The 10,970-nt window shown below is 43.6% G+C and overlaps 1 protein-coding gene across 1 annotated transcript in view; it reads left to right on the top strand.

The window, feature by feature from the left end:
- Positions 1 to 818: 818 nt before the first annotated feature.
- Positions 819 to 10,970, top strand: part of LOC122944849 (prostasin-like) — a 41,880-nt gene continuing 31,728 nt past the window's right edge. The window contains exon 1 of the mRNA XM_044303529.1: positions 819 to 930. The gene's annotated coding sequence lies outside the window, so the exon portion shown is untranslated. The remainder of the gene's footprint in view (positions 931 to 10,970) is intronic.

The following is a 10,970-nucleotide window of genomic DNA, read 5'->3' as shown; positions in this document are numbered from 1 at the left end:
TGGTATTTCTAACGTCTTAACTCTGTAGACCTACCCTGATCTTAAGGATTTATCATTTTAGTGGTATTTCTATGGTCTTAAGACTGGTGAACTTTCCATAGTCTCAACTTAAGGAACTGACCTTGGTCTTCACTAAGCGTTTTTCCATAATCTGGGCTGTGCAGTTGACATTGAGGTTTTGCCATGTTCCTTGTTTTTTAGGTTCTCTATTTTAAAATTAGTAATGATGAAATCAAATAAATATAAATCAGAGCACCTCTTCTGGAAATGAATCCTTAATTTCTAACATTGAGTCTCTTTTTCAACTTCATTACTGAGGAGACCATGGTTGTGTGAACAAATTAGGATATCTTCAAGTTCTGCAAACCAGATTTTATTAAAACAAGATTTGTTCTAAGGAGATGATGAAAGTTAGTGGCTAGTTTCCATCACCATAAAGAAGAGCCGTTTTTCCCATGACAAGGTTGGTGTCCTAAAAACTAATAGACACGACTGCACCCTTTAAATGTCTCCATGAAGTGTCAATAAGGTGGCCAGAAAGTGCAGCTTACAAGTGTCAGGCTTCAGCGACGGTTAGGGCTCCTAGGTCACAGTCAGGTGGAGGGTCTTCATTCTTCTGGGCATTCTTTTTATTTTTTTTAATCATTGGGGTCAATGTGTCAGCGTTTCTCAGATAGTTTGTTTCTGGATCTTTTTTTTTTTGCAGACACGTGTTTATGACTTTGTGTTATGGTTTATTTTACACGGGCTTGTACGCACATGCATCAGCCGACCTACTCCACCCATTCTCCATTGTTGGTATATTTAATAACTATATGACGAGATCTGCAGAATTTATTCCCATTCTGCTGGTGACGGACCATTCTGGAATTTAATATAAAGGATGAATAAGAGGATTGAGACACCATGCGGATATATATATATATACTGGTAAGCAGAGGCAGCACTCCGGAGACAGTGATAATGGACCCCTTTTTTCACCCAATACTCGATGCAACTATTAAGCTCTTCCCAGTGGAGTCTTTGTCAATCAGTAACTGAAGGGCTCAGCAGATATACATACATATATACACACATACATACAGTACATATATATCCAATAGAGTTCCCTCTTTTTGTGGAAAACCACTCGTCTTGGCATAGAAATTTGGTCAATTATTCGGATAAGTTCTCTTTCAGAGTGTTTTGCCTCTGTAAAAATGTTTGGACACTGGTATGTCCGTCCTTCTTTCAGGTATATATATCTATGCTGATATAGGGCTCATGAACATGACCGCGTGCTGGCCGTGGGAGATGTAGAACAGAGGTACGAATCAGAAGCCCATGGAAGCACAATGAAGTGCATGCACTACTTTTTTAAGGTGCGGAGCGTCGGATACGCACGCGGCTGCCTCACAATCGGTGCCCGTGCATTGCGGACAGCAATTTACTGTCTGCAGCATGGGCCCGGCCAGCACATGGTTGTGTGCATCCCTAAACCTGGTTTTAACGTCCCACATTGTAGAATCACAGGTTAAATACTGTTTAATTGTAAAACATTCACCTGTGGTAGGATGTGTAAAGTCACCTGTGGTAGGATGCGTAGAGTCACCTGTGGTAGGATGCGTAATGTCACCTGTGGTAGGATGCGTAAAGTCACCTGTGGTAGGATGCGTAAAGTCACCTGTGGTAGGATGCGTAAAGTCACCTGTGGTAGGATGCGTAAAGTCACCTGTGGTAGGATGCGTAGAGTCACCTGTGGTAGGATGCGTAGAGTCACCTGTGGTAGGATGCGTAGAGTCACCTGTGGTAGGATGCGTAGAGTCACCTGTGGTAGGATGCGTAATGTCACCTGTGGTAGGATGCGTAAAGTCACCTGTGGTAGGATGCGTAAAGTCACCTGTGGTAGGATGCGTAAAGTCACCTGTGGTAGGATGCGTAAAGTCACCTGTGGTAGGATGCGTAAAGTCACCTGTGGTAGGATGCGTAAAGTCACCTGTGGTAGGATGCGTAATGTCACCTGTGGTAGGATGCGTAATGTCACCTGTGGTAGGATGCGTAATGTCACCTGTGGTAGGATGCGTAAAGTCACCTGTGGTAGGATGCGTAAAGTCACCTGTGGTAGGATGCGTAAAGTCACCTGTGGTAGGATGCGTAAAGTCACCTGTGGTAGGATGCGTAGAGTCACCTGTGGTAGGATGCGTAGAGTCACCTGTGGTAGGATGCGTAGAGTCACCTGTGGTAGGATGTGTAATGTCACCTGTGGTAGGATGCGTAAAGTCACCTGTGGTAGGATGCGTAATGTCACCTGTGGTAGGATGCGTAAAGTCACCTGTGGTAGGATGCGTAAAGTCACCTGTGGTAGGATGCGTAAAGTCACCTGTGGTAGTATGCGTAAAGTCACCTGTGGTAGGATGCGTAAAGTCACCTGTGGTAGGATGCGTAAAGTCACCTGTGGTAGGATGCGTAAAGTCACCTGTGGTAGGATGCGTAATGTCACCTGTGGTAGGATGCGTAAAGTCACCTGTGGTAGGATGCATAAAGTCACCTGTGGTAGGATGCGTAAAGTCACCTGTGGTAGGATGCGTAATGTCACCTGTGGTAGTATGCGTAAAGTCACCTGTGGTAGGATGCGTAAAGTCACCTGTGGTAGGATGCGTAATGTCACCTGTGGTAGTAGGCCTTTATAATGTGTTCAACTAACATCATCAAAGGATGCAAGGATAGCCTTATCGAGTAGGGTGATGTCTTGTATCACATTCAGGAAATCCGTAGTGCCCCGTATGTGTGACTGTGTGTGAAAAAAGAGAACCCCTCCCTGACACAATAGGACGCCCAAGGGGGTTGGTCAAAGATTTTTGAATCTTGGGTAAAACATATAGTACAGGTGCCTCAGAAAGTCAAACTTAGGATGTACTTCCTTTTCACTCCATCGTCTCCGGATTTCACCAATGTAATCACTGGTATCACCACTGCCTCACCGTGTGAGATGAGATCTGCACAATCTTCAGTGTCCAAGTCCAATCTAGCATCTTTTGTGAACGTGTCAATGGCGGCATGGTTAGTGGCTGGGTTAAAGACACTTGTGTCAAATCGATCCATGTCGTCTAGTTTGAGCTCAGCGGCCGCGTCCTGTCGTGGTATGGACGCCAAACGCTGCTCATCAGACCAGACTTTCAATTTAATTGATCTAAACAGTATGTGGGGATCTGACTCCAGGTGAAACCAATCTGTCTCTGCACATGGCCAGAAGGACAGTCCTTTATTTAGGGGGGGTAAGTGGAAATATTTGCCACTACTGTCGCTATACGTTTAGTCCCATCTATTGCGAGCATTGCGCCTGCGCCCTGAACACTGGCTGCACAGCTCTTTCCATCTCGAGTGTGAGAACAGTGACCCGGGCGCATGTGTGTGTATGGGCACTGAGCATATTGAGGCCGCACTACGGAGCAAATTCCCTACACCTATGATCTCGGTGCGCTGACACATGCCTATCCGTGATCCAGCAACTGCGGGGTCCCCCTCACTTAGGGAGTCCCACCGATGGTGAACACTTCAATGACGTTTTCACCTTGTATATTTGTCAGTTAATCGCTTTATGGTGTTATTAACAATCACTATGTGTATCATGGGTTCACTTACTTACTCACTTGTTATTCACACTTATGTCACATCTGCCGTACCATATCCGTTATGTTCTGTACGGGATTACGTGTGAAATTAAGAAGAAACAGGTTTATATGTTTGATTGAATTAATTCTGTACTAATCAGGTTCACATTGCTGTGTGTTTATATGTACATGTATGTATTTATGTGCTTAGATACAGTACATGCTCCTTAGTTTGGGATCAAGCCAGTCGGACGTTTATTCATTACTTCCAGCTATCTGCAACATCATCCGGGACACCTCCTCCTCATCCTCCTCGTCCTCCAGTAGTGGGCCCTGGCTGGCCACATTTGTACCTGGCCTCTGCTGTTGCAAAAAACCTCTTTCTGAGTCACTTCTAAAAGACTGGCCGGAAAGTGTTAGAGATGACCCCTCTTCCTCCTCCTCCTCCTCCTGGGCCACCTCCTCTTCCATCATCGCCCTAAGTGTTTTCTCAAGGAGACATAGAAGCGGTATTGTAACGCTGATAACGGCGTCATCGCCACTGGCCATGTTGGTGGAGTACTCGAAACAGCGCAACAGGGCACACAGGTCTCGCATGGAGGCCCAGTCATTGGTGGTGAAGTGGTGCTGTTCCGCAGTGCGACTGACCCGTGCGTGCTGCAGCTGAAACTCCACTATGGCCTGCTGCTGCTCGCACAGTCTGTCCAGCATGTGCAAGGTGGAGTTCCACCTGGTGGGCACGTCGCATATGAGGCGGTGAGCGGGAAGGCCGAAGTTACGCTGTAGCGCAGACAGGCGAGCAGCGGCAGGATGTGAACGCCGGAAGCGCGAACAGACGGCCCGCACTTTATGCAGCAGCTCTGACATGTCGGGGTAGTTGTGAATGAACTTCTGCACCACCAAATTCAGCACATGCGCCAAGCAAGGGATGTGCGTCAAACCGGCTAGCCCCAGAGCTGCAACGAGATTTCGCCCATTATCACACACCACCAGGCCGGGCTTGAGGCTCACCGGCAGCAACCACTCGTCAGTCTGTTGTTCTATACCCCGCCACAACTCCTGTGCGGTGTGGGGCCTGTCCCCCAAACATATGAGTTTCAGAACGGCCTGCTGACGTTTACCCCGGGCTGTGCTGAAGTTGGTGGTGAAGGTGTGTGGCTGACTGGATGAGCAGGTGGAAGAAGAGGAGGAGGAAGCCGAGAAGGAGGAGGTGGCAACAGGAGGCAAAGAATGATGCCCTGTGATCCTTGGCGGCGGAAGGACGTGCGCCAAACAGCTCTCCGCCTGAGGCCCAGCTGCCACTACATTTACCCAGTGTGCAGTTAGGGAGATATAGCATCCCTGGCCGTGCTTACTGGTCCACGTATCTGTGGTTAGGTGGACCTTGCTACAGATGGCGTTGCGCAGTGCACACTTGATTTTATCGGATACTTGGTTGTGCAGGGAAGGCACGGCTCTCTTGGAGAAGTAGTGGCGGCTGGGAACAACATACTGTGGGACAGCAAGCGACATGAGCTGTTTGAAGCTGTCTGTGTCCACCAGCCTGAATGACAGCATTTCATAGGCCAGTAGTTTAGAAATGCTGGCATTCAGGGCCAGGGATCGAGGGTGGCTAGGTGGGAATTTACGCTTTCTCTCAAATGTTTGTGAGATGGAGAGCTGAATGCTGCCGTGTGACATGGTTGAGATGCTTGGTGACGGAGGTGGTGGTGGTGTTGGTGGTACATCCCCTGTTTGCTGGGCGGCAGGTGCCAACGTTCCTCCAGAGGCGGAGGAAGAGGCCGAGGCGGCAGCAGCAGAAGAGGCCGAGGCGGCAGCAGCAGAAGAGGTAGCAGGGGGAGCCTGAGTGACTTCCTTGGTTTTAAGGTGTTTACTCCACTGCAGTTCATGCTTTGCATGCAGGTGCCTGGTCATGCAGGTTGTGCTCCGGTTCAGAACGTTAATGCCTCGCTTCAGGCTCTGATGGCACAGCGTGCAAACCACTCGGGTCTTGTCGTCAGCACATTGTTTGAAGAAGTGCCATGCCAGGGAACTCCTTGAAGCTGCCTTTGGGGTGCTCGGTCCCAGATGGCGGCGGTCAGTAGCAGGCGGAGTCTCTTGGCGGCGGGTGTTCTGCTTTTGCCCACTGCTCCCTCTTTTGCTACGCTGTTGGCTCGGTCTCACCACTGCCTCTTCCTCCGAACTGTGAAAGTCAGTGGCACGACCTTCATTCCATGTGGGGTCTAGGACCTCATCGTCCCCTGCATCGTCTTCCACCCAGTCTTGATCCCTGACCTCCTGTTCAGTCTGCACACTGCAGAAAGACGCAGCAGTTGGCACCTGTGTTTCGTCATCATCAGAGACATGCTGAGGTGGTATTCCCATGTCCTCATCATCAGGAAACATAAGTGGTTGTGCGTCAGTGCATTCTATGTCTTCCACCGCTGGGGAAGGGCTAGGTGGATGCCCTTGGGAAACCCTGCCAGCGGAGTCTTCAAACAGCATAAGAGACTGCTGCATAACTTGAGGCTGAGACAGTTTCCCTGGTATGCATGGGGGTGATGTGACAGACTGATGGGGTTGGTTTTCAGGCGCCATCTGTGCGCTTTCTGCAGAAGACTGGGTGGGAGATAATGTGAACGTGCTGGATCCACTGTCGGCCACCCAATTGACTAATGCCTGTACCTGCTCAGGCCTTACCATCCTTAGAACGGCATTGAGCCCCACCAAATATCGCTGTAGATTCTGGCGGCTACAGGGACCTGAGGTAGTTGGTTCAGTAGGACGTGTGGCTGTGGCAGAACCGCCACGTCCTCTCCCTGCACCAGAGGCTCCACCACCACCACCACGACCATGTCCCTTATTAGATGTTTGCCTCATAGTTAGCATTCACAAAGCAAAGTAAAAAGTGGTTAAGTCTGTAAAAAATAATTACCCGCAATAAAAACCCTAATGTAGGGTATTGCACTCTATTTTTTTTACTCTATATGACAGCGGTATTTGTGGCCTAAATGTGACAGTCACTTATGCACGTGTAATCCCAGATGTGCAGTATATCAGAGGGTTTTTTCACCCCAGTATGCCAAAGCAGTATTTCTGGACTTGCAGACATGCAGATAGTTTGTGCTGGTGCACTATCGTTGCATAAAATGGCTGCCGATCATGTATTGATATTGACTAACTGAAGAAAAAAATGTTTATTTTCAGCAGTAGTTGGCTCAGGGCAGGCTTAAAACAATTGTGCACTGCACCCAGAAAACACTTTTGCTGTAGATCGCTGAGTACATAAAACAGTTCTTGATAAGATTTCTCCCTGATCTCTCCTTCACAGCAGCTGCAGCCTCTCCCTACACTGATCAGAGCAGAGTGACGGGCGGCGCTATGTGACTCCAGCTTAAATAGAGGCGGGGTCACATGGTGCACTGGCCAATCACAGCCATGCCAATAGTAGGCATGGCTGTGACGGCCTCTTGGGGCAAGTAGTATGACGCTTGTTGATTGGCTGCTGTGCAGCCTTTCAAAAAGCGCCAAGAAAGCGCCGAACACTGAACCCGAACTTTTACGTAAATTATCGTGTTCGTATCGTGCCGAACAACATAATTGGCCACAATGCAGCTTTAAGAACCAAAATGCTGTTTACGACATGCACAGATGCATTGCCGATCAATAACCTGCATGAGGGAGCCTGACTCTAGCCGGCGTCTCTCCTGATATAATGCCCAGTAGTGATGTCACCACGAGGCAGTTCTTCTTTGTTTTAGATCCTCTTCAGGCTTTATGGAAGAAGTCACCAGTGATGGATCCCCGTATACACTACAAGAAATTTAGACTAGCACATTCATATTCATAGTCACAGGTGCATATCCATAAAGCAAACATGGTTGATAAAAAAAATGGCTGCACAACATTTCACATTCAAACAATAGAGCTGAGAAATGGGGATCATTCTTAATTAAAGTGGTATTATACCTACTATAAATAGAAAAATGGAAGCTCTTAGCGCACATTTTGATCAAACTTGTGTCGGGCCCATCTACCAGGCGCCCAAGAGATAAGTCCAAGAGAGGCGGGAAATTAGTGTTGGGTACCCGTCTGCCGAAGCCACCTTGACGCCTGGTAGATGGGCCCAACACACGTTTGATCAAAATGTGCGCTAAGAGCTTCCATTTGTCTATTTATTGTAGGTATAATACCCCTTTAATGTAGAATTATCCCCATTTCTCAGCTCTATTGTCCTCGTATACACTGTCAGACCATACCACTGCCAGCCGGTTTAGCCCGGAGCACAGAGAGGACAGAATTGCACTTTGGACTTGTTGTTTATGCTCCCGGGAATGAGTCACTGACCCACAAAAACAGGTTGCTTAATGTCTATTGTTTAATGTGTATTGTTCTATTATCCAGCAATTAACTAAATCACACAAAAGGATAATTAAAATTGTCTGTATTGTAAATAATACCAGAGAAACAATCTCTGATACCTTTATATTCTGAGCATTGCACAAAGAGAGGAAAAAGCAGAAGACCAAAAGATGTGTGACACCGAGCAGGAGATCAGTCACCGTACTGTACATATGATGTGTAACAATCAGCAGAATACACAGGGATAAACCTGTCACAGCAGGTGAGACAAAGCAACGGTCTATAGATCTCCAGAGAGATGGACAGCAACATAAATGTGCCATGGGTTCACGTGTCTGGTGCTGAAACAGACTAAACTAAATATATTATACCTATAGTGACAATTCTAATACTGCCTACTATGTACAGGAATATAACTACTATAATACTGCTCCTATGTACAAGGATATAACTACTATAATACTGCCTCCTATGTACAAGAATATAACTACTATAATACTGCTTCCTGTGTACAAGAATATAACTACTATAATACTGCTCCTATGTACAAGAATATAACTACTATAATACTGCCTCCTATGTACAAGAATATAACTACTATAATACTGCTCCTATGTACAAGAATATAACTACTATAATACTGCTCCTATGTACAAGAATATAACTACTATAATACTGCTCCTATGTACAAGAATATAACTACTATAATACTACTTCCTGTGTACAAGAATATAACTACTATAATACTGCTCCTATGTACATGAATATAACTATTATAATACTGCCTCCTATGTACAGGAATATAACTACTATAATACTGCTCATATGTACAAGAATATAACTGCTATAATACTGCTTCCTGTGTACAAGAATATAACTACTATAATACTGCTCCTATGTACATGAATATAACTACTATAATACTGCCTCCTATGTACAAGAATATAACTACTATAATACTGCTTCCTGTGTACAAGAATATAACTACTATAATACTGCTCCTATGTACATGAATATAACTACTATAATACCGCTCCTATGTACAAGAATATTACTACTATAATACTGCCTACTATGTACAGGAATATAACTACTATAATACTGCCCCCTATGTACAAGAATATAACTACTATAATACTGCCTCCTATGTACAAGAATATAACTACTATAATACTGCTCCTATGTACAGGAATATAACTACTATAATACTGCCCCTATGTACAAGAATATAACTACTATAATACTGCTCCTATGTACAAGAATATAACTACTATAATACTGCTCCTATGTACAAGAATATAACTACTATAATACTGCCTCCTATGTACAAGAATATAACTACTATAATACTGCTCCTATGTATAAGAATATAACTACTATAATACTGCTCCTATGTACAAGAATATAACTACTATAATACTGCTCCTATGTACAAGAATATAACTACTATAATACTGCCTTCTATGTACAAGAATATAACTGCTATAATACTGCTCCTATGTACAAGAATATAACTACTATAATACTGCTCCTATGTACAGGAATATAACTACTATTATACTGCTCCTTTGTGCAAGACTATAACTACTATAATACTGCTCCTATGTACAAGAATATAACTACTATAATACTGCTCCTATGTACAAGAATATAACTACTATAATACTGCTCCTGTGTACAAGAATATAACTACTATAATACTGCTCCTATGTACAGGAATATAACTACTATAATACTGCCCCTATGTACAAGAATATAACTACTATAATACTGCTCCTATGTACAAGAATATAACTACTATAATACTGCTCTTATGTACAAGGATATAACTACTATAATACTGCTCCTGTGTACAAGAATATAACTACTATAATACTGCTCCTATGCACAGGAATATAACTACTATAATACTGCTCCTATGTACAAGAATATAACTACTATAATACTGCTCCTATGCACAGGAATATAACTACTATAATACTGCTCCTATGTACAAGAATATAACTACTATAATACTGCTCCTATGTACAAGAATATAACTACTATAATACTGCTCCTATGTACAGGAATATAACTACTATAATACTGCCCCTATGTACAAGAATATAACTACTATAATACTGCTCCTATGTACAGGAATATAACTACTATAATACTGCCCCTATGTACAAGAATATAACTACTATAATACTGCTCCTATGTACAAGAATATAACTACTATAATACTGCTCTTATGTACAAGGATATAACTACTATAATACTGCTCCTATGTACAAGAATATAACTACTATAATACTGCTCCTATGTACAAGAATATAACTACTATAATACTGCTCCTATGTACAGGAATATAACTACTATAATACTGCTCCTATGTACAAGAATATAACTACTATAATACTGCTCCTATGCACAGGAATATAACTACTATAATACTGCTCCTATGTACAGGAATATAACTACTATAATAATGCCGCTATGTACAAGAATATAACTACTATAATACTGCTCCTATGTACAAGAATATAACTACTATAATACTGCTCTTATGTACAAGGATATAACTGCTATAATACTGCCTCCTATGTACAAGAATATAACTACTATAATACTGCTCCTATGTACAAGAATATAACTACTATAATACTGCCCCTATGTACAAGAATATATTTACTATAATACTGCTCCTATGTACAAGAATATAACTACTATAATACTGCTCCTATGTACAAGAATATAACTACTATAATACTGCTCCTATGTACAAGAACATAACTACTATAATACTGCTCCTATGTACAAGAATATAATTACTATAATACTGCTCTTATGTACAAGAATATAACTACTATAATACTGCTCTTATGTACAAGAATATAACTACCATAATACTGCTCCTATAGTAGTATCAGTACAGCAGGTACAACTCCCTGGTAGCTGAATGGTATTATGGGTCCTTAGGGGCTCCTGTTCCCTTTTGAGAATTGCGTGGCTAAGGGCCCTTTCACACCTGCGTTATAGTCTTCCGGCATAGAGTTC

The sequence above is a fragment of the Bufo gargarizans genome, chromosome 8 (assembly GCF_014858855.1).
Source record: "Bufo gargarizans isolate SCDJY-AF-19 chromosome 8, ASM1485885v1, whole genome shotgun sequence".
NCBI classification, from domain to species: Eukaryota; Metazoa; Chordata; class Amphibia; order Anura; family Bufonidae; genus Bufo; species Bufo gargarizans.
Note: the sequence above shows the minus strand (reverse complement) of the source record. Positions and strands in the feature narration are given on the sequence as shown.